Below are 25,758 nucleotides of genomic sequence, written 5' to 3'. Positions count from 1 at the left end.
AGGATAGAGGTGGTGCAGTCACATGTATGGGTCTACTTTCACATGTGGATGTATAGAGGTGGTGCAGTCACATGTATGGGTCTACTTTCACATGTGGAAGGATAGAGGTGGTGCAGTCACATGTATGGGGCTACATTCACATGTGGATGTCTAGAGGTGGTGCAGTCACATGTATGGGGCTACTTTCACATGTGGATGGATAGAGGCGGTGCAGTCACATGTATGGGGCTGTTTTCGCATGTGGATGTATAGAGGCAGTGCACTCACATGTATGGGGCTACTTTCACATGTGGAAGGAGAGAGGTGGTGCAGTCACATGTATGGGGCTACATTCACATGTGGATGTCTAGAGGTGGTGCAGTCACATGTATGGGGCTACTTTCACATGTGGATGGATAGAGGTGGTGCAGTCACATGTATGGGGCTACTTTCACCTGTGGAAGGATAGAGGCGGTGCAGTCACATGTATGGGGCTACTTTCACATGTGGATGGATAGAGGTGGTGCAGTCACATGTACTGTATGGGGCTACTTTCACATGTGGATGTATAGAGGCGGTGCAGTCACATGTATGGGGCTACTTTCACATGTGGATGGATAGAGGCGGTGCAGTCACATGTACTGTATGTGGCTACTTTCACATGTGGATGTATAGAGGCGGTGCACTCACATGTATGGGGCTACTTTCACATGGGGTTGTATAGAGGCGGTGCTGTCACATGTATGGGGCTAGTTTCACATGAGGAAGGATAGAGGTGGTGCAGTCACATGTATGGGGCTACTTTCACATGTGGAAGGATAGAGGTGGTGCAGTCACATGTATGGGGCTACTTTCACATGGGGCTGTATAGAGACGGTGCATTCACATGTATGGGGCTACTTTCACATGGGGGTGTATAGAGGCGGTGCTGTCACATGTATGGGGCTACTTTCACATGGGGATGTATAGAGGCAGTGCTGTCACATGTATGGGGCTAGTTTCACATGTGGAAGGATAGAGGTGGTGCAGTCACATGTATGGGTCTACTTTCACATGTGGATGTATAGAGGTGGTGCAGTCACATGTATGGGTCTACTTTCACATGTGGAAGGATAGAGGTGGTGCAGTCACATGTATGGGGCTACATTCACATGTGGATGTCTAGAGGTGGTGCAGTCACATGTATGGGGCTACTTTCACATGTGGATGGATAGAGGCGGTGCAGTCACATGTATGGGGCTGTTTTCACATGTGCATGTATAGAGGCAGTGCACTCACATGTATGGGGCTACTTTCACATGTGGAAGGATAGAGGTGGTGCAGTCACATGTATGGGGCTACATTCACATGTGGATGTCTAGAGGTGGTGCAGTCACATGTATGGGGCTACTTTCACATGTGGATGGATAGAGGTGGTGTAGTCACATGTATGGGGCTACTTTCACATGTGGATGTATAGAGGCGGTGCTGTCACATGTATGGGGCTACTTTCACATGTGGATGGATAGAGGCGGTGCAGTCACATGTATGGGGCTACTTTCACATGTGGATGGATAGAGGCGGTGCAGTCACATGTATGGGGCTGTTTTCACATGGGGATGTACAGAGACGTGCAGTCACATGAATACAGGAAAAGATGCACATTAATTTCTGAACACATAATGTGGCCACCATGTTTGCAGCTCTGAAACAGGCACCAATGTACCATGATTTTTCCCCAGAATCATAGTTTTGTTCGCAGCCCCAAAGGGGTGCGTACAGTATTAAAATACGCCATCTCTGGGCTTATCATGCATGCACTACATTGTTGGCATCACCGGCATAGCCGGCTATTGGTTCGACCCCGGAAACGAAAACACAGACACCTGCAAAAGTTGTATTTAGAATTTTGCACTGTACATGGAAACGTTGGGCATTGTCTCAGAGTTGTGTTATCACTTGTTCACTTTGCTCAGATCAGTTATGGAGCAACAGACCCGATATTTCATGACAGGGCTCAGTTTCCGTACTGTTGAAAACAATTACGTCCAGAATGAAGCGTTGGTGCAACTACTGCTGGACTTCCGCTGGACCTGGGTCGGTATTGTACACTCAGATGATGACAGCAATCAAAGAGCCACTTAGGCACTTAAAAGATTGATTATCAGAAGTGGCGGCTGTGTGGCCTATACAGTAAAGATATATAAAGTGGAAAATACTATCAATTGTGAAATGGCTGTAAAAGAGATCAGATCTTCTTCAGCTAATGTAATTATTGTGTACAGTCATGTAGACCAACTGATTCTCCTGCTGGCTCATATAGGTGATCCTACACTCATTAGTAGAAAAGTATGGATCTTATCCTTCTCCCCAGAAGTTCACATGCATTATATATTAAAACATTTTGCACCTTTCCTTAACGGATCTGTGATAATAGCTTCCAATAAAGGGAATATTCCAGGTTTAAAGGATTTTCTGTACAGTGTCACCCCAGAGACTCATCCAAACAGAGTAGTAAAGTCAGTGTGGAGAGGAGCGTTTACTAAAATGAAAAATAAAACAGTGTTGAATGAAGTGATAATTACAAATGGGGAAAGACAAGTGAAATCCTATTTTTGGGATGCCAATGTGTCTCTAAGGCTTCTTCCTCTGTTGGATTATGATGTTGATAATTTCAGAATCACGTACAGCGTTTATACAGCCGTATATGCTGTGGCCCACGCCTTACATAATATGATTACCGCTCACTCCAAGGGTAACTTTATTACTCCTGCTAAAGCATTTTCTCCATATCAGGTAATTATTAAAAAAATAAGATAAAACATGCACAAGATAGCAATTAAGGCTTTAGTAAATAAGAAGGTACGTACTGACTTTATCTTTCTACCCTCTGGGAAATGCACAAAGGATAACCACACACACATGCTGCCCCCATAGCCACACACACATGCTGCCCCCATAGCCACACACACATGCTGCCCCCATAGCCACACACACATGCTGCCCCCATAGCCGCACACACGCATGCTGCCCCCATAGCCACACACACACATGCTGCCCCATAGCCACACACACACATGCTGCCCCCATAGCCACACACACATGCTGCCCCCATAGCCACACACACACATGCTGCCCCCATAGCAACACACACGCATGCTGCCCAAATAACAAAATACAAGCATGCTGCCTGCATAGCCACACACAAGCATGCTGCCCCCATAGCCACACACATGCATGCTGCCCCCATAGCCACACACACGCATGCTGCCCCCATAGCCACACACATGCATGCTGCCCCCATAGCCACACACACGCATGCTGCCCCCATAGCCACACACACGCATGCTGCCCCCATAGCCCCACACACGCATGCTGCCCCCATAGCCACACACGCATGCTTCCCCCATAGCCACACACATGCATGCTGCCCCCATAGCCACACACACATGCTGCCCCCATAGCTACACACACATGCTGCCCCCATAGCCGCACACACGCATGCTGCCCCCATAGCCACACACACACATGCTGCCCCCATAGCCACACACACACATGCTGCCCCCATAGCCACACACACATGCTGCCCCCATAGCCACACACACACATGCTGCCCCCATAGCAACACACACGCACGCTGCCCAAATAACAAAATACAAGCATGCTGCCCGCATAGCCACACACAAGCATGCTGCCCCCATAGCCACACACATGCATGCTGCCCCATAGCTACACACACGCATGCTGCCCCCATAGCCACACACGCATGCTTCCCCCATAGCCACACACACGCATGCTGCCCCCATAGCCACACACACGCATGCTGCCCCCATAGCCACACACACGCATGCTGCCCCCATAGCCACACACATGCATGCTGCCCCCATAGCCACACACATGCATGCTGCCCCCATAGCCACACACGCATGCTTCCCCCATAGCCACACACACGCATGCTGCCCCCATTGCCACACACACACATGCTGCCCCCATAGCCACACACGCATGCTTCCCCCATAGCCACACACACGCATGCTGCCCCCAAAGCCACACACACGCATGCTGCCCCCATAGCCACACACATGCATGCTGCCCCCATAGCCACACACACGCATGCTGCCCCCATAGCCTCACACATGCAATATGCCCCCATAGCCTCACACACGCATGCTGCCCCCATAGCCACACACACGCATGCTGCCCAAATAACAAAATACAAGCATGCTGCCCGCATAGCCACACACAAGCATGCTGCCCCCATAGCCACACACATGCATGCTGCCCCCATAGCCACACACACGCATGCTGCCCCCATAGCCACACACATGCATGCTGCCCCCATAGCCACACACACGCATGCTGCCCCCATAGCCACACACACGCATGCTGCCCCCATAGCCACACACATGCTGCCCCCATAGCCACACACACATGCTGCCCCCATAGCCACACACATGCTGCCCCCATAGCTACACACACATGCTGCCCCCATAGCCACACACACATGCTGCCCCATAGCCACACACACACATGCTGCCCCCATAGCCACACACGCATGCTGCCCCCATAGCAACACACACGCATGCTGCCCCCATAGCCACACACACGCATGCTGCCCCCATAGCCACACACAAGCATGCTGCCCCCATAGCCACACACACGCATGCTGCCCCCATAGCCACACACGCATGCTTCCCCCATAGCCACACACACGCATGCTGCCCCCATAGCCACACACACGCATGCTGCCCCCATAGCCACACACGCATGCTGCCCCCATTGCCACACACACGCATGCTGCCCCCATAGCCACACACATGCATGCTTCCCCGATAGCCACACACACGCATGCTGCCCCCCTTGCCACACACACGCATGCTGCCCCCATAGCCACACACGCATGCTTCCCCCATAGCCACACACACGCATGCTGCCCCCATAGCCACACACACGCATGCTGCCCCCATAGCCACACACACGCATGCTGCCCCCATAGCCACACACACGCATGCTGCCCCCATAGCCTCACACATGCAATATGCTCCCATAGCCTCACACACGCATGCTGCCCCCATAGCAACACACATGCTGCCCCATAGCCACACACACATGCTGCCCCCATAGCCACACACATGCTGCCCCCATAGCTACACACACATGCTGCCCCCATAGCCACACACACATGCTGCCCCATAGCCACACACACACATCCTGCCCCCATAGCCTCACACATGCAATAAGCCCCCATAGCCTCACACACGCATGCTGCCCCCATAGCCACACACATGCTGCCCCCATAGCCACACACACATGCTGCCCCCATAGCCACACACATGCTGCCCCCATAGCCACACACACATGCTGCCCCCATAGCCACACACACATGCTGCCCCCATAGCCTCACACACGCATGCTGCCCCCATAGCCATACACATGCTGCCCCCATAGCCACACACACATGCTGCCCCCTTAGCCACACACATGCTGCCCCCATAGCCACACACACATGCTGCCCCCATAGCCACACACACGCATGCTGCCCCCATAGCCACACACACATGCTGCCCCTATAGCCACACACACATGCTGCCCCCATAGCCACACACACGCATGCTGCCCCCATTGCCTGACACACGCATGCTGCCCCCATAGCCACACACACGCATGCTGCCCCATAGCCACACACACGCATGCTGCCCCCATAGCCACACACACGCATGCTGCCCCCATAGCCACACACACACGCTGCCCCCATAGCTTCACACACACACGTTGCCCCATAGCCTCACACACGCATGCTGCCCCCAAAGCCACACACACGCATGCTGCCCCCATAGCCACACACACGCATGCTGCCCCCATAGCCACACACACGCATGCTGCCCCCATAGCCACACACACGCATGCTGCCCCCATAGCCTCACACATGCAATATGCCCCCATAGCCTCACACACGCATGCTGCCCCCATAGCCACACACACATGCTGCCCCCATAGCCACACACATGCTGCCACCATAGCCACGCACACGCATGCTGCCCCCATAGCCTCACACACGCATGCTGCCCCCATAGCCACACACATGCTGCCCCCATAGCCACACACACATGCTGCCCCCATAGCCACACACATGCTGCCCCCATAGCTACACACACATGCTGCCCCCATAGCCACACACATGCTGCCCCCATAGCCACACACATGCTGCCCCATAGTCACACACACACATCCTGCCCCCATAGCCTCACACATGCAATATGCCCCCATAGCCACACACACGCATGCTGCCCCATAGCCACACACATGCTGCCCCCATAGCCACACACACATGCTGCCCCCATAGCCACACACATGCTGCCCCCATAGCCACACACACATGCTGCCCCCATAGCCACACTCACATGCTGCCCCCATAGCCTCACACATGCATGCTGCCCCCATTGCCACACACACGCATGCTGCCCCCATTGCCTGACACACACATGCTGCCCCCATAGCCACACACATGCATGCTGCCCCCATAGCCACACACACATGCTGCCCGCATAGCCACACACACGCATGCTGCCCCCATAGCCACACACATAAGGTTGGAGCCCCAAAACTGAAAGCTCGACCCCCAGACGAATCCTGGGAGATTCTAAGTACTGTTAATAGTCCTTCATCAACGGATCACAGTTATCAAGTGGGACGGTAAGGAATCAGAAGCTGCTTTAGGTACCTTGGGGCATGGTCAAGTAGGGCTTTGTAAGTTAGTAAGCCAATCTTTAAAAAATTCGCCATCTGACAGTCAGCCAGTGAAGGGAGTAGAGAATGGGTGTTATGTGGCTGGAACGGGGCTGGTTGGTTAATAGCCTGGCAGCTGCGTTTCGTACCATCTGCAAGAGGTGTAATTCTTTTGCTGGGAGACCAAGGTAGAAGGCGTTGCAGTAGTCTAGGCGTGATGATATAAATGCATGTATGACTTTAGGCAGATCTTCTGAGGGAATTAAGTGCTTGATTCTGGTTATGTTCCTCAGATGAAAGAATGATGATTTGATTGTGGCTGATACCTGATGTTTAAGTGTCAGATGCCACTATCCAGGACAACACCAAGATTCCGCACATGTTCAGTGTTTTGTAATTCTGATCCCCCAAGCGTAAGTCCTGTTGGTTGGCTATGCTGTAGCCCTGACTTGTGACCTATTATAAGGACCAGAGTTCAGTCGCAGCCAACTGGCACTCATCCACTCCTGAAGCTCAGCTAGGCAGCCATTTAGGGTTGTTATGGGGTCCTTTGTACCTGGATCAAAGGACAGGTACCGTTGTGTATCATCTGCATAGCAGTAGTAGACCAGGCCATGACGTCTGATTATTTCACCCAATGTAGCATGTATAAAAGCATGGGAGATAGTATAGAACCCTGTGGGACACCGCATGGAAGTGGCACTGGTGATGAAGAGTTTTCTCCAGAAGAAACTCTCTGTGACCTGCCGGCCAGAAATTATTTGAACCAGCTAAGAACTGTGCCATCCAGTCCACAGAAATTTTTCAGGCGCTCAATTAGAATCCCGTGGTCCACAGTATCAAATGCTGCTGAGAGATCCAGAAGGATTAAGATTGAACAATCACCTCTGTCTCTTGCCATCAGAAGATCATTAAGCGTACATACCAGAGCTTCTCCTGAATCCTGACTGGAATGTCTCCTAAATATCATGGGTAGACAGGTGGGTTTCTAGTTGCATTGCCACCACTTTCTCAATGATCTTTCCTAGAAAAGGAAGATTTGATACTGGTCTATAGTTGGTCATGCAGTCGGGGTCTAAATTAGGTTTTTTAAGTGGTCTAACAATTGCTTCCTTTAGTGGTTCTGGAAAAATGGCTGTTTGCAAAGAGCATTGAACTATTTTTACAATTACAGGGCCAATAATGTCTATACACCCTATGAGAAGCTTGGTTGAGGCAGGGTCCAGATCACAGGTGGTGGGTCGCAACATTCTGATAATTTTAGCAATGTCTTTTACATCCATTAGGTCAAAGCTGTTCCAGGGAGACAGGTGGCTTACCTTGGCAGGCTTGGTAGTTTGGCACTCCTTTGATGGCACTGTGGGGATTCCAGCCCGGATGGAGGATACTTTATCTGCAAAGAATTTTGCAAACTCATTGCGTCTTGACTGGGAGAGGGATTCATCATGCTGCAGGCATGCTGGTTTGCAAAGCATCTCCACTGTACGGAAAAGCTGAGCTGGCCTATTGTTTGCTGCCTCGATCTCATTTGAAATGAACTCTGGGCCTAATTCAGACCCGCTCGCGAGCGCTGAGCGCTCGCAAGCGGGTCGATGGTGCCCAAGTGCGCATGCGCACGACGGAGCCGGCACTGTCGTGCGCATGCGCGAGACCCGAATAATGATGGCCAAGCCGTCATTATGGGTCTCGCACCAATGGGGGCGTGCTGTCGATGGTGATTGACAGCACGACCCCTTTGGTGGGCGTGCCGGGGGCGTGGCTGCCAAGCCGGAGGCGTTCCCATGGGAACGCCTACCGTCTGGGGCCGGCCCCACTGACATCACTAGTGATGTCAGTGGGAGTGCTTTTGGCTCTGATAGAGCCAAAAGCACTCCTGGGCTTGCGGCAGTGAGACACTACCGCAGGGTCTCGTCGCAAGCGCGATGGTCGCGATGGTCTTGACCATCGCGACCATCATTTTGGCCACTCGCTATAGCTGTGGGTGGTCACCCACAGCTATGCGAGCGGCCAGGAGGCCGCTCCAAAAAAGAGCAGGGACGGCCCTGTTTCAGGGCGAGCGCTCTGTCAGAGCATCCGGCTCTGAATCAGGGCCTCTGTGTTCTTACGTGTTATTGTTGATTGATATTCTCTAATATGTTTGATTAGTGTTAACTTATCCTCTACCAGGTTTGTCTTCCTCCATCGTCTTTCAAGTCTACGCCCCCTTTTCTTGAGTTCACTAACACTATTGTCAAACCAAGGGGCTTGACGGTGTGGTACAATATATAATTCCGATCCGCATCGGAAGGATATATCATACGATACATCGTATAGTGTGTACACATATTAAAACTACTGTAAAAAAAAATCTATTTTTAAATAATCTGTTTTCAGATACTTTGAGGAAATTTAAATTATCTGCGTCTGACTAGCGCCCATTGTACATCTCTCATCCAATGACCAATCACCAGCGGCACAAACCATCTTTCTCTTTGCAGCTGACACAATACGTAAAGCGTATATGGTTTAGGACAACATCCGGAGACAAAATCTATTTTGATGAGAAAGGGGACTCTCCTGCTCGCTTAGATTTCCTAAACTGGGTGATATCTCCTAATGGAACAGTGAAGGAAACCCGGGTTGGACAATATAACTTACAGCGATTACTTCTAAATAAAAGTGTTATTATATGGGGAACACGTAACAATGTGGTGAGTGAGTCTAAGTAACTTCCCAGGGTGCCAGATTCATGCTTTATATGAACAATTTATTTTACTTCTATAGTTATTTATTTACTACATTCCTTTTTAGTTTTTTGTACTATTGTTATTAATTACTATATAGGGAGATAGGAGAAACAATACATAGAACAATTACATTGTCACAGAGTTTTAATAAAGGGATGTAGCTATAATTGTAATTCATAATGTTGACAAAACAATGATGACAGTTATGATTACATTGCTGAAATGTCAACATTAAACAAGTTGGCATCTGCATGGACTGGCAGCAGAAAGCTAAGGTTAGGCTATGGGAGCGAGTTAGGGATAAGGTATGGGAGGGGAGGGTCTGGGTTAGGCACTAGGGGGAGGATTAGGCACTAGGGGGAGGGTTAGGGTTAGGCTATGGGAGGATAGGTTTGGGTTAGGCACTAGAGGGAGGATTAGGCACTGGGGGGAGGATTAGGGTTAGACACTAGGTAGAGTGTTAGGCACTAGGGGGATAGTTAGGCACTAGGGGGAGGGTTAGGGTTAGGCTATGGGAGGATAGGTTTGGGTTAGGCACTAGAGGGAGGATTAGGCACTGGGGGGGCTAGGGTTAGATACTAGGATTAGGATTAGGCACTTGGTGGAGGGTTAGGGTTAGGCACTAGGTGGAGGGTTCAGGTTAGGCACTAGGTGGAGGGTTAGGGTAAGACACTAGGTGGCTAGGGTTAGATACTAGGATTAGGATTAGGCACTTGGTGGAGGGTTAGGGTTAGGCACTAGGTGGAGGGTTCAGGTTAGGCACTAGGTGGAGGGTTAGGGTAAGACACTAGGTGGAGGGTTAGGGTTAGGCACTAGGTGGAGGGTTGTTAGGCACTAGGGGGAGGGTTAGGGTTAGGCTATGGGAGGACAGGTTTGGGTTAGGCACTATTGGGAGGGTTAGACACTAGGGGGAGGGTTAGGGTTATTCACTAGAGGGAGGATAAAGCTATGGGAGGGGAGGTTAGGGTAAGGCACTTGGGGGAGGGTTAGGGTTAGGCTATGGGAGGAGAGGTTAGGATTAGGCACTAGGGGGAGGGTTAGGTTATGGGAGGGCTGGTTAGGCACTAGGGGGAGAGTTAGGGTTAGGCAATGGGAGAGGAGGTTAGGGTTATTTACTAGCGGGAGGGTTAGGGTTAGGCTATGGGTGGGGAGATAAGGGGTGGGCACTAGGGAGAGGATAAGGCTATGGGAATGGAGTTTAGGATTATGCATTAGGGGGAGGGTTAGGTTATGGGAGGGCTGGATAGGCAATAGCGGGAGGGTTAGGGTTAGGCTATGGGTGGGGAGATTAGGGTTAGACACCACGGGGAGGATAAGGCTATGGTAGGGGAGGTTAGGATTAGGCACTAGATGGAGGGATAGAGATAGGCACTTGGGGGAGAAAAAGGCTATGGGAGCAGAGGTTAGGGTTATGCACTAGAGGGAGGGTTAGGCTATGGGAGGGGAGGTTAGGTTTAGGCACTATGGGAAGGGTTGGGGCTATTTCACACACAATGGATTTGTCAGTTCGGCAAAAAAACCCAGTGTTCTTTTCTCCATTGTTTAATTTCCATTAAGGCTTTCACACTACATGAAAACACCGCACAATCGTAGCACGGTCGCCGTGTAATATCCATGGTAACTATTGGCTAGGATGGCTGTCGTCCACGGTCTTCAGTTTTACAGATTGAAAAGAGAGTCAAACACAAGGCAATAACATTACACATGGCACAAACCTGCTGCTTGTAAAAGGGACTGATACACAGGAAAAAAAATTACTTTATTTTCTTTACGGTTATGATAAGGGAGGTTAGGTTGTGGGAGGGGAGGGTTAGGATTAGGCACTAGGGGGAGGGTTAGGATGTGGGAAAGGAGGATTAGGCACTAGGGAAAGGGTTAGGCTAAGGGGGGGGGATTAGGGTAGGCACTAGGAGGAAGGATAGGGTTAGGCTAAGGGAGGGTTAAGATTAGGCACTAGGGGGAGGGTTAGGATGTGGGAGTGGCGGTTAGTGATAGGCACTAGGGAGAAGGATATGGTTAGTCTAAGGTAGGGGAGGGTTAGGTACTAGGGGGAGGGTTACGGTTTTCCATACTTATCGTTGAAAGCACCACAGGTTCCACCGAAGTCATCAGGATGTCACCGCCAGACCCAGTAGACACCGCTGGAGCTGCCAAACCTGCCAGACCAGGTAAGTCACCATTGGACAACCAGGGGTGTTTTGTTGACATTCTATTCATGTCGACATTTCATCAGTGTCACTAGGTAACCATCAATTACCATCAATAGGTAACGCACTTTTGTTTTGATGATGTGAAGCAGGGCGCGTGCACTAGTTACCTTGGTAGACAAGGAGACATTGACACTTGTTAAGGCCAAACTTGGGTGAAGCGGCTAGGTGCTTCTCTTATCTCGGCACAAGAGGAGACATTCTAAAGTTATCAAAATTAACAAAAAGTGGAACTTAAGTTAATACTGTAATACTAGTCAGAGCCGTAACTAGACTTTTTGGTGCCCTGTGCCAGAAAGAGCATTGGCTCCCCCCTCATTTTTCAGAGGGACATAATGCACCCAAAAAAGGGCCATGGCTTCATGGGAAAGGCCAGGGAAGAGATAGGAGAGGCCAGGAGATGCTGGGGATGAAATAAAAGGAAGCTACAAGCAAGAATGATAATAAATGGAAATTTGACAGGCCCAAACAGCGCCCCCTGCCATGTGGTGCCCTGTGCCATGGCACCGGCCGCACTACCCTAGCTACGGCCCTGATACTAGTACATGATCTTCACAGAATGGCATCTTCCACCCCCCCATAGTCAATCTGAAATGAATGTCACCACCGTGTTACTCACCTCTGGTTTTCTTGCTGTAAAAAAGCATTTATCTGCTTGTTCTGGTCTTCTCAAAATGGTGATTACTTACAGCATTAGATGGTTTATTAGTAATTCTCTGTTTATACAGTTATAGTATTTCAGATCGGTTGGGTACTCGGGTTGTCGGCACTCAGGGTTAGGATACCAAAATACAATATAGAAAGAGTGAGATTGATAGGTGTGCTCCCGGAGTGCCTTTTCCTATATTGTCTTGTGATTTATGTATTGTGAGAGAGGTAGCTGCATTTCCCTAATGTATGATACATATATAAAAATAAGAATATAGGTGAAAACAATAATCAGTTACAACAAACGAACCCCTCTAGGGGATTATAGAGGAATAAGGGAGCCCATAAAATTGTACTTACAATTAACCAGTTCAGTGCAGGACCACTACCTCTGTAGGGTTAGGATACCGACACCTGTCGGTCGGTATCCTAACCCTCCCCATCTCCCTACCCCTAACCTTCCCTCACCGATGTCTAAACCTAATCCCTCCCCCTAGTCAGGGTTGTCTTAACAGCAGTGTGGGCCCTGGGCAGAGCAATGCACTGGGGCCCCTACCCACCCATTCACGGGAAAAAATTTAAATGGTCAATAAAATTAAACCCTTCTGCATGCTCATCAGACCTCCCACACATGCAGAGAGACTCTGTCTGACTGGTCTGAAGCCGGCGGATGAAGTGAAACTGGGACTGAGGTGAGTACTTGTCACCGGGGGGGGGGGGGGGATGGGGTGGGGGAGGTTAGATCAGAATACAGCGTACTGGCGGCCGGCTTATCAAACTATCACAAATTTACCAACTGGCCGCGGCTGTAGGGGGGTGGGTTGGCGGGCCCCTACAAGCTTCGGGCCCTTGGGCCACTGCCCAACACGCCCAATGGAAGAGATGGCCCTGACCCTAGTGCGTAAACCTTATCTCCCCCTCCCTGCACCCTAACCCTCCCCCTAGTGCCTAACCCTAAACCAGGGGCCTATTTATAATGGATGCAGGGTGACGGAGACTGCACATGGGCCCTCTCCTTTCTAGAAATGCCCCTGCCCTGACCCCAGAGTTATTTTTCAGCAGGAACTCAGTTCCTGAACCTATGATTAGCTATGACGTAATGTCTTGGGCCAAAATGTATTTTCCATAAGATAAGCTTTATTATAAATGCCATTTTGAGTGCCTTCTTTTCTAAATACTATATATATGTACATATAATATACATTTAAGTATATATAATATATATAATTGTTTTTCTATAGCTATTTTTCCAGAGCTGCCTAACCCTAACGCTAACCCTCCCTCTAACCCCATTACTTACCTTTGGGATGGTGGTGGTCAGGATGCCGGCAGGGCTGCAGCGAGGCCGTGCGGGCCCGGGTAAAGGGGGCGTGGCCTAATAGTGGGAGGCGTGGCCACGCCCCCTTGACCAAAAAATGTAAAATAAATCACTTATGCAGCTGTAGTGTGATCGCTCTCCCCCACAGCCATAGGAGACTGCTCCGGCTGCAAACAGTCTCGCACTGCAGCCCAGCACAAGCTGTGTGCTGAGCTGCTGTGAGGGAGGGGGGGTGATGGCAGGCCCGGGCCCCTCTAGCAAGCCCGGGCCTGGGTAAACTGTACCTGCTTCCCCCCCCTCTTGGCACCCATGGATGCCGGCACTGGGATTCTGGCGGTTGTCAGGATTCTGGCACCAGCATTCTGAGTGCTGGAATCCCCACTGACGGTTTTATTACCGGATCCCTTTCAGATATATATAGCAAGTACATGACACAGGAAGAATTATAATGCTAAAGGTAAATGCTGGCAATCGGTTCATTCTGTTGATACATCGGTGAATGGTTTGAGAGATGCTGACACAGATGGTTAAAGCAATAACAGGCAGACAATACTGGATTATATACTATAAGTACATAGAGAGGTGACTACTGAAATTACTGTACAACCAAAATCCACAAAACAACGTCCAAATATCTCAAAGCATGATTACCATGGCCAGGGGCTTACATTCATACCAGGCACCTGGAGGCGAAATAGATGGCGGTGCCCCCAACCCTCCCATTCTGCGGTGGCTGAGGGGGCAAAGGAGGAAGTAATGCGATCGCAATGCAATCACATTACTTATTAGTGATTGCCGGGACCGGCTCTGCCACCATTTTATTTGTCAGATTTTAGGTCATTTTTTTTAAAATGAATTTATGGCTTCAGACTCTCTCATGCCCCTACATACATATCAGAGTAAGATTGCAGTTTTTCAGTTACTGAGTGGGTATATCAAGGAGACTTTTTGACCCACAACACATACTCCTAGGAAGCTGAGCGCTCATTGCTCAGCGAAACGCGTTGAGACCCCTCACCCACAATCCGGACTCCTTGTACTTTTGGACTTTTCCATTTGGACTCTCTGTTTCCCTTGGTGATTATCACGGCAGCATTGGATGATTCCTCATGGATAGTGCTTCAGCCCTCCCTTTGGATTTTCTGGATGCTACCGTCAAAGCTACCTCAACCATCTATTTGGTAAAGTCTTTATCGCTGCTAAATACTTTCAATTTTGGGTCATACATTAGAACATTAGAAGGAGAGAACTCTCAATTCCAATATAACAATTATTATAGGAGCGGATTCAAGTGGAATCTATCACTTATTGTATTGTATGTTATTGCTGTGTCACATCGGTATGCATTCTTAGCATTAGAACCATTTGTACATGAAATTGCAGACTGCAGATTTTAGATTATTTATTAAACATCTGTTGATTTATTATAAAACCGTCCATCATGTATAATTGTGTCTCTAGCGTTGGTTACACACCCCTTTTTTTTCTTGACTCTTGTTGGGACTGACGACCCCTTTTTCCAGCTGCTTTCACGATAGCGCGTTATAGTTTTTATTCCTAGTGCCATAACTAGGGGTGTGCAATCGGTGCTGCAGCAGAGAGTGCAGAGTCCTTTGGGTGGCACCTCTGGTCAGCCACAGCTCCTGCATCTCGCTAGCGGTGGCTGGAACCTATGAGGTTGCTCCAGTCAGTGCTGTAACTACTGGTAGTCCTGCCCTGCCCTCTGCACATGACATCATGCTCTCAGGGGGTGTAGCCGGCACAGAGCGCAAAAAAGCTCTGCTACAGCCCTGATAAGGAGCATAGTGCACCTCACCCCAATATTGATGGTTTCTAACTGATGGTTTTGAGCTGTCGATGGACAACCCTGGTCAGAGCCAAATTTCAATGATATCCAAAGCCAGTGGTTAGAGGTCCCATTTATTTGATCAGTCTCCAGGAACCAAGAAGCTAGCGTAGGAAATACTAGGAATTGATGGCAGGAGAGGTGGGGACATAGAGCTGGGAGACACCCAGAAAGATAAAGGCAGATGACACAACTCCAAAAGCGACGAAAGGGAAAAGATTGCCATCTCTCACACAAACTTGTATGGTGTCCACCTAGCTCAGGCCTAGTCCAGCAGACAGACATCTAGCGCGTTCCCTTAATATTCCATGTTGCTTAATATCTGTTTTAGCGTAGGGAAGTGGAAAGTGGGCACAATAGTCAGTGAACAGTGGGTCTCGTTCAGACCCGCTCGCGAGCGCAGGACGCTTACAAGCGTGTTGATGGTACCCAAAAGCGTTATAGTTTGGTGGGCGTGCCGGGGGCGTGGCTGCCAGACAGAGGCGTTCCCATGGGAACGCCTACCATCTGTGTCCGGCCCCACAGACATCACTAGTGATGTCAGTGGGAGTGATTTTGGCTCTGATAGAGCCAAAATCACTCCTGGGCTTGTGGCAGCGAGACCCTACCGCAGGGTCTCGTCGCAAACCCGATGGTCAAGACCATCGCGACCATCATCATGGACGCTCGCATAAGCTGTGGGTGGTAATCCACAGCTATGCAAGCGTCCAAGAGGCCGCTCCAAGTTGAGGTAGGAGGGCCCTGATTCAGAGCGAGCGCTCTGGTCAGAGCGTCCGGCTCTGAATGAGGCCCAGAGTCTTGGGAAAGTCACTGAAAAACAACAGCAGAGATGACTAAAGGGCAGATATTCGGTGAGGAAGGGGGAATCCGGTGACTGAAGATGGCTGGGGCAGTGAGGCCATGAGCACTGAGCTGTATCTGAGGTGCTGGACCATACCAGCCTGACACCAGCACAATGCAGAACCTCATCAATTACTGTAAATTAATCATTTCAATGTACATTTCATTTTCATTTGTCCACATCCACAACATTGGATTGTTACCTGATGGCTGCAGTAAATATGGAAAATATACTGTATGAAATAACCCTGAATATTGGGAAATGACAGATCAGGTAATCAATAGAATATTGTACCAAATAAAATATAAATAGTGTAATGTTTCTTTATTCACCAATGATATAATGTTTTCTAGAGTCCTCGCTCCGTGTGCTCTGAGGACTGTATTCCGGGATACAGAAAAGCTGCTAGTGAAGGAAAGTCTATCTGCTGCTTTGGATGTGTCTCCTGCTCAGATGGGGAGATCACTAACACAACTGGTGAGTCCTGATTTATTCCCTACAGTATTGTATAAAGGACACAAAAGGGTAAATTTACTAAGAATCGTGTCTGTCCGAGTATTAAAGACGTTGGGCATCGCCGGGACACAAATTAGTTTGTTTAAAACAAAGTCACAAATTTGCTAGAAACGTGTTTGACTGAATCGTGTTTTCCAATGGTGTATGCAGTCATGTTTGTGTGTACCCAGCGATGCAACGGCCGATGGGCCTACATATGGGGCGACCGGTACACATTACACAATCCGGTGCCCGACCGCCCAATATGTCAGGCACCGGCTCCATTCACCTGCCTGATGTCAGCAGCTGGGTCGTTCCATTGGCTTTACATGCAGGCCGACAGAAGGACCCCTATGGACAGCCTGCCGGAACGTGCATGGTCTCCATAGTGGGTACACATTTGCCGACGATGAGCAGACTTATGGGGTGACCGGTGCACATTACACGATCCGGTGCACGACCGCCCCAATATGTCTGGCACCGGCTCCATTCACCTGCCTGGCGTCAGCAGCAGGGTCGTTCCGTCGGCTTTACATGCAGGCCGACAGAAGGACCCCTATGGACGGCCTGCTGGAGCGTGCATGGTCATCCATAGTGGTACACATTTGCCGACATGGATGATATCCACTGGATCGGGCAACATATCGTCCAATGTGTACTCATCTTTAGATTTGAGAGCGGTGTGTCCAATTGCATCACCCCCTCTGCGACATCCACCATATAACAGCATGACGCGGAGTAGCTGTGCCCATTCCATGTCTCATAGGTCCATTGAATGTTTCATAGGTGATGTCCTGATGTCAGGGCCGAAATAAATGACCCAATTAGGAAGACACCCTTCAGCCCTCTTTGCTGGTATTATTGGACCTCAGCGGCCCCACTGAAAATACATAAACTAAAGACACCAGTGAGGGAGGGGAAACTAGATAATACTCCAGCATCCAGCAGTCACATCGCCCTCTCCGCTGATTCGTCCTGCATCACATCGCGTCTGCTTTAGGAGATGCAATCATTAAATGTCCAGATCTTTAAAGTCATGTAGCAACATAACACTTAGTAATATCTAGATGGTGTTGTGCAAAGGTGTGTATTGCAGTGTGTGCACCCCTGTGGGGCCCTTTAGTGCAGGAAAATGTGTGTAGAAGCTGACTAATGGTAATTAGAGGGCTGGGGAAGTTAAACACTACAAAGGCTGCGCTGGGATGGGAAGGAGAGACAGGTCACCAAGACATATAAAAGTCATCTTCCATTTTGTGAAATGCGTCTTCATGAAACAAAGCCCACCTAAAATGTGCTAATCCAGAGCACTTGGGGGTAAGTTTGCTAGGTGCGGTTTATTGTCAATAACCAATGAGAAACTGCTGAGAATTTCAAGCACTGCACAGATCAATAGCATCCACGGGGTGAGGGTACATAGAATGTACCAGGTGGGTATACAGAGGAGTGGGCAGTGGAGTATTCCCTGTCTATAACCCAGTATTGCTATTAACATCAGTACAACATCTGTACAAAACCATCAATGGTGGGAAAACACCTTCAATGTTCATCATTATTATTATTATTATTATCCTTTATTTATATGGCGCCACAAAGGTTCCACAGTGCCTTACACAGTACATAAATGAGCACACAAGAAAAACAGTTAATAGTAATACAAAACAATGCAGGACAAGGACAAGGTTATAAACTCAGCTGCAAAACACAAGCAGCAGGACATGAGCAACCAGGTGTTAGGTGCCGTTGTGGGGAGTTAGGAGTAAATGATACTATAAGTAGGGGGAGGAGAAACACGTGAGGATGAGGGCCCTGCTCGTGAGAGCTTACATTCTAAAGGGGAAGGGCAGACAGACAGGGGTGACAGAGGGGTAGATAGTGAAGAAGGAGCATGGAGCAGTGGGTTAGGATATGTGCTGCGGAATGTGTGTGTATAAGATGACCTGATGTTATGTAAAAATTAAGTCATTCATACATCTATCTCTATGATAGAAAATAGATTGTTTGTGTTATTTACATGAGAGATGTACAAAGTAAAGTAGAAGCACTTTAATTTGTGTGTTACATTTTAGCATCTATATACAGCCTGACAAGAAATGCAGCTATTATGGGACTGTCCCGCCATCCTAATACAGTAGTGACTACTTTAGTTCCAGCTGCTGGGTGCTATGCCATGCTCCTGTGAGTGGGTGCATCTCACATGCTAGACCCACTCACAAATGGGTGCAGCCATACATGATGTGGTCATTACTCTGCACGTGACCGGCTCTGGTTGTGGTTCTTTCCTCATTAGACATTGACTTTCCCCTGGATCACTGCCTGCCCTGACCTTTCTGCATTGGGCACTGACTATTCCCTTGATCACTGCCTGCCCTTACCTTTCTGCATTGGGCACTGACTATTCCCTTGATCACTGCCTGCCCTGACCTTTCTGCATTGGGCACTGACTATTCCCTTGATCACTGCCTGCCCTGACCTTTTTCATTGGACTCTGACTATTCTCAATGATGCAGTCTACTCTCTTAGTATGTATTGCAGGCACATTACATTGTGAGTAAAACGTATCTTGTGCTTCATGTTTATTACTAGTTGCTGCGATTTCTAACATGTCCTGTGTATGTATAACAGCTATTTCCAGCATGGACAGAAGCATAATTTAAAGCACATAGGTACTATATCAGCCAACCAGTTCTGAGAGACAACTTAGTTATCTTGATAGGATCCCTTATTCTATTTATCATGCCAGGTAAATGCCTCTGTCTGTGGCACTACTGACCAAGGATTACCGACTCAATAGCTATGGTGGGGACTTATCACCTGGTTATGTGTTTAGCCACTAAAGCAACATAGACATCCTTGAAGGAATTAGTGCTTAGAATGTACAAAACAGCAATTATTATGAATAAAAAATGAAGATGGACACTTTATATACATTCTTTTAGAACTCTATTGAAAAGTGAATTTTGTCTCTGCATGTAGGAGAGACGCAAAGGCCCAGCACAATATCCGTCCACGAGGGATTGGTGCCTTTCATTTATGCTGGACAGCAGAAGTGTGTATGACATCCATATATTTATTGATACTGGTGTGGTGATATAAATAATCACATAGGGTCTGATTCATAGTACAATAATGACAGGAGCAAACAGAGGACCTGATTCAGAGCCAGACGCTCTTTCAGAGCGCTCGCTCTGAATCAGGGCATTTTTTTTTTATGGAGCTGGCCTCCTGGTGACCACCCACAGCTTTTGCGAGCGGCCAGGTGATGGTCGCACCCATCGGGGCTTGCGACGAGACCCTTGTGGTATTCTCTCATTCCCGCAAGCCCTAGTGAGCTTCCTGCTCTAAATAGAGCAGGAAGCTCACCACTGACATCACTGGTGATGTCATGGTGCCTCCCACAAACGGCAGGCGTTCCTTCGGGAACGCCTCCGTTTGTGTAGTCACCATCCTGCCCGCCTCCAAAATGGGGCGAGCTGTCAATCACAATCGACATCCTCCCCGTTTTGGTGCAAGACCTGTAGCGATGGAGCACCCGTCGCTGGCCGGGTCTCGCGCATGTGCATACCGGAGGCGGTGCATGCGCAGAGAGCAAACATCGACCCACTTGCAAGCGCACAGCGCTTGCGAGCAGGTCGGAATCAGCCCCAGAGTCCAGAAACAAGAACAGGATGGTAATGTGGTGAGGGGCAGAAGCAAACACAATACAGAAACGCGCAGCAGAATGGTAACCTAATAAATGGCAGACGTTCCTTTGCTTAGCAGGCACAGAACACAGGATAAATCGCAGAAGTTCCTTTGGCTTAGCAGGAACAAAACGCACTGGGATTAAAAGTCCTTGGAGACAGCAAAACAAGGAACAGCAGAAACCAAACATGAAACATTAAAGACCCAGCAATGACTGCTGGGCTCATACCGACTAAATATTATTATTATTATTATTATTATTTATTTATATGGCACCACAAGGGTTCCACAGCACCTTACATAGTACATAGGCAAATAGGTTGACTTACAGTGACTTACAGTACAATACAATACAGGACATGGATAATATACATTGCTACATTCACGACCATAACACTCAGATGACTACTGTAACCTTCTCCTAGCTGGCCTCCCCAACTCCCTACTCTCCCCTCTCCAGTCTGTGCTCAGTGCTGCTGCTCGGCTCATCTTCCTCTCCAAACGCTCTACATCTACCTCCCCTCTCCTACAAGCCCTCCACTGGCTCCCCTTCCCTTTCAGAACCCAATTTAAGGTTCTCACACTCACTTACAAAACCCTCACCCATTCCTCTCCCATTTACATCTCGGATCTCATCTCCCTTCACTCTCCTGTCCACCCTCTTTGTTCAGCAAATGCCACCTCTCATGCCAACTGATTACTTCCTCCCACTCCTGCCTCCAAGATTTTGCCCGCGCTGCTCCTTTACCTTTGGACCTCTCTCTCTCTTCCCATCAGACTCTCCACCTCTCTACAATCCTTCAAACAGGCTCTCAAGACCCACTATTTCATCAAAGCCTTCCAGCTCTCATCTTAACTTGCTTCTACATATACCTTTCTCCCTGCCCATCCCATCTGTGTCACCCCTGTTTGTCTGTCCCTCCCCATTAGAATGTAACTCCTATGAGCAGGGCCCTCTATCCTCTTGTGCTTCTTCTAACTTTACTTTCATCTACTTCTTAGCCAGCTGCCAGGCGTAGTCCAATATTTTTAATGCCAGTGTCAGTCCTGGAATAAGTTTCTACTTTCATATGTTTGGGGCAACCAAGTACTGGTCAGCTCAAGTAGAAAGGGGGTTGCAACAGGAAAAGATGAAGACCTGGCTGATTCCAGAGGTTCATTTGCATCATGATTAGGTCAGTGTACAAAGATGGGACCTGAATTAGCATAAGGATTCCAGTTCCAATTTATGGTCAATATTGTCAAATTGATCACTTTCAAATAGCTGCTGACATCATGGAGACTGGCTCAATTTACATTATCTATTTGGAGAGTTTTCACTTTACAGTACTTCATAGTCTTCTAAAGTCTTAAAGAACCAATTGTGATTAAATCATATTTTAGAAAAATAAAATACTAATTTTGGAAAATGCAGTATATGATAGTGTATTTTAAGTATTGCACCGTAAATATGATCATATATCATTTTAATCTAATAAATATCTACTAGGACTATGCAAACATTGACCTATTCTATCTCTCTATAGGGGTTATGTACAGTAATAGGTCCTGAGATTACGGAAGTGGTGTAATTTCCTAGAATTCGCTGCAAAATTTGAAGTGGCAATCACCTAAAAAGTAAAACCGGCCTTATAACTGATTGCAGCTTTACATTTAGTGGCAAACTCTCCAAAATCATCCCAGTTCTGCAGTCTTGGGACCAATTATATAACCTCCTATGTCTGAGATGCAGAATGAAGTCATACATAAAGTTCTAATACATAGCTCCAATACATACAGGACCTCATTTAAAGTTGAGCACAATTTTGGGACCGTAAAGACCTCCTTGTGCTGTTACCTGGTTATTTTGTCTTAAAATATGAGCAACTCAGAATAGGCGGTCAGCAATTATTGGTGGTAAGCGAATTAATCTGTATCACACTGCTCATGCGTCAGCTTTCATTACCATCGGCGGTCGCGAGTATTTGCCCGCAGTGTGTTTGACAGTCAGGATGTGCATGGGGGAAGTAACGAGGGGCGGGCTGACAGGGCCGTCACCTGGAGCTGTAGAGTCTTGGAGGGGGTGCAGTTACAGTGCTGGATCCATGGCGCCGCTGAGTCTCCCTAACTAAAAAAATGGGAATCACATAGAGAACAAATCAGCGCTGTCCCTGCATCACTTCGTCTAGGGCTCCATTTACTAACGAGTTCCAGGTGTGTGAACTTGTTTATGAGGGAGAACAAATGTGATATTATTAATTATTGCATGGATAGTGTTTTTTTTACAGATGCGCTATTTTTTTTCGTTTCCCCATGCAATCCCGTAGGCTACCCTTATTTATGAACGAACGTTATTGCTAACTTACCATTCGTTTCCTTAATTTGAACTCTCCACCTGCAGGCATCTGTAAAACAGCACTCACAAGTGCTGTGGTCCATTCCATCCGCTGACACTGTAACGTAGCATTTGGCATGCAGATACACCAGCGGTCGCACACAGAACATAGGCATGGCGCATGTCATTTTCATCAGCAGAAGCTGCTCGTGCGATCTATTCTCTTTGTGAATAAGACGCATTTGAAGGTAAAAAAATTGCACAAAAAGATGCTCTGCGCTACCGAGTTGCACGGCGCTCATGTGTTATGTGTAACGCAACTTATAGCGCATGGAGGTAAGATGTATGTGAACACATCTGTACCTACCCACTCTAGACAGCATCATACAACCCGGTTATTGTCCCCCTAATTTGTAGAAAAGATTTCACATTTCAGAGTAAGAAAAGACATAAGACCATTAGCTACTATGAAATGTGAAATCTTTTGTACAAATTTTTGCTACCTTAAGAGACTTGTGCAATATTTTTATTACATGAGTGATTGCTATGTTTTTAGGGATATGTGCAATATTTACAACTAACTGCCATGATACAGGGATATGTATAACATTGTTATGTTACAACTGACTGGCACTTTACAGGGATAAGTGCAATATTGCTATGTCACAACTGATTGCAATGTTTTCAGGGATATGTGAAAAATATACAACTAACTGCCATTATTCAGGGTTATGTGCAATATAGCAATGCTACAAGTAACTGGCACTTTATAGAGATAAGTGTAATATTGTTATGCTACAAGTAACTGGCACTTTATAGAGATAAGTGTAATATTGTTATGCTACAAGTAACTGGCACTTTATAGAGATAAGTGTAATATTGTTATGCTACAAGTAACTGGCACTTTATAGAGATAAGTGTAATATTGTTATGCTACAAGTAACTGGCACTTTATAGAGATAAGTGTAATATTGCAATGCTACAAGTAACTGGCACTTTATAGAGATAAGTGTAATATTGCAATGCTACAAGTAACTGGCACTTTATAGAGATAAGTGTAATATTGTTATGCTACAAGTAACTGGCACTTTATAGAGATAAGTGTAATATTGTTATGCTACAAGTAACTGGCACTTTATAGAGATAAGTGTAATATTGTTATGCTACAAGTAACTGGCACTTTATAGAGATAAGTGTAATATTGTTATGCTACAAGTAACTGGCACTTTATAGAGATAAGTGTAATATTGTTATGCTACAAGTAACTGGCACTTTATAGAGATAAGTGTAATATTGTTATGCTACAAGTAACTGGCACTTTATAGAGATAAGTGTAATATTGCTATGCTACAAGTAACTGGCACTTTATAGAGATAAGTGTAATATTGTTATGCTACAAGTAACTGGCACTTTATAGAGATATGTGCAATATAGCAATGCTACAAGTAACTGGCACTTTATAGAGATAAGTGTAATATTGTTATGCTACAAGTAACTGGCACTTTATAGAGATAAGTGTAATATTGTTATGCTACAAGTAACTGGCACTTTATAGAGATAAGTGTAATATTGTTATGCTACAAGTAACTGGCACTTTATAGAGATAAGTGTAATATTGTTATGCTACAAGTAACTGGCACTTTACAGAGATAAGTGTAATATTGTTATGCTACAAGTAACTGGCACTTTATAGAGATAAGTGTAATATTGTTATGCTACAAGTAACTGGCACCGTATAGAGATAAGTGTAATATTGTTATGCTACAAGTAACTGGCACTTTATAGAGATAAGTGTAATATTGCTATGCTACAAGTAACTGGCACCGTATAGAGATAAGTGTAATATTGTTATGCTACAAGTAACTGGCACTTTATAGAGATAAGTGTAATATTGTTATGCTACAAGTAACTGGCACTTTATAGAGATAAGTGCAATATTGTTATGCTACAAGTAACTGGCACTTTATAGAGATAAGTGTAATATTGTTATGCTACAAGTAACTGGCACTTTATAGAGATAAGTGTAATATTGTTATGCTACAAGTAACTGGCACTTTATAGAGATAAGTGTAATATTGTTATGCTACAAGTAACTGGCACTTTATAGAGATAAGTGTAATATTGTTATGCTACAAGTAACTGGCACTTTATAGAGATAAGTGTAATATTGCTATGCTACAAGTAACTGGCACTTTATAGAGATAAGTGTAATATTGTTATGCTACAAGTAACTGGCACTTTATAGAGATAAGTGTAATATTGTTATGCTACAAGTAACTGGCACCGTATAGAGATAAGTGTAATATTGTTATGCTACAAGTAACTGGCACTTTATAGAGATAAGTGTAATATTGTTATAAAGTATCACAGTCCTATCACTAGGAATATTATCGATTATTTCCTGGATTGTGTTGGATAGTGATATAAGTGGTAAAAGACATGCACAATAGATCGATTTGACTATTAACCACTTATTTGTCACATTTGCTTTCCCTTAGGAAGTATTTGTAGCCAACAATTATACATGACTTTAATATTAATATTGTTACTGTAACTAAAATTTATTGAAATGACTTTCTTTTTTTCTACATATATATTTTTTGCCTTTTTTTTGTCTATTTATTAGTGTATTGACGGTATCTTCCGTTACCTATTTTATTAAGTATTTTGAATAAAAGGTATGTTTTACAACCATATCATAGATTTACCTACATAAAGATGCCCCACAAAGAGAATTTTCTTTTTTGCCTGTGCAAAACCAAACGAAATATAAAACTTGCCTACATCTCTAAATCAGGCTCTGTGTACACAAGGACTATGAGGAAAGTGCAGGTATTTTGAATTTTAATTACATTCTTTTATGTTCTCAGATGCAGAGACGTGTATCATATGTCCAGAGGATGAATGGCCTAATGAGAAGAAAGACAGATGTATAAAGAGGGTGATGCTGTTCCTGTCTATGCAGGAACCACTAGGAGCTGTACTAATTGTTTTCGCT

The 25,758-nt window shown here is 46.7% G+C and overlaps 1 pseudogene; it reads left to right on the top strand.

The window, feature by feature from the left end:
- The window catches only part of LOC148512595 (vomeronasal type-2 receptor 26-like), a 68,829-nt pseudogene that overhangs the window by 36,502 nt on the left and 6,569 nt on the right, over positions 1–25,758 (top strand).

The sequence above is a fragment of the Taudactylus pleione genome, unplaced genomic scaffold, assembly GCF_031769625.1.
Source record: "Taudactylus pleione unplaced genomic scaffold, aTauple2 ptg000281l, whole genome shotgun sequence".
In the NCBI taxonomy this organism is placed as follows: domain Eukaryota; kingdom Metazoa; phylum Chordata; class Amphibia; order Anura; family Myobatrachidae; genus Taudactylus; species Taudactylus pleione.
This window is presented reverse-complemented; position numbering and strand designations above follow the sequence as displayed.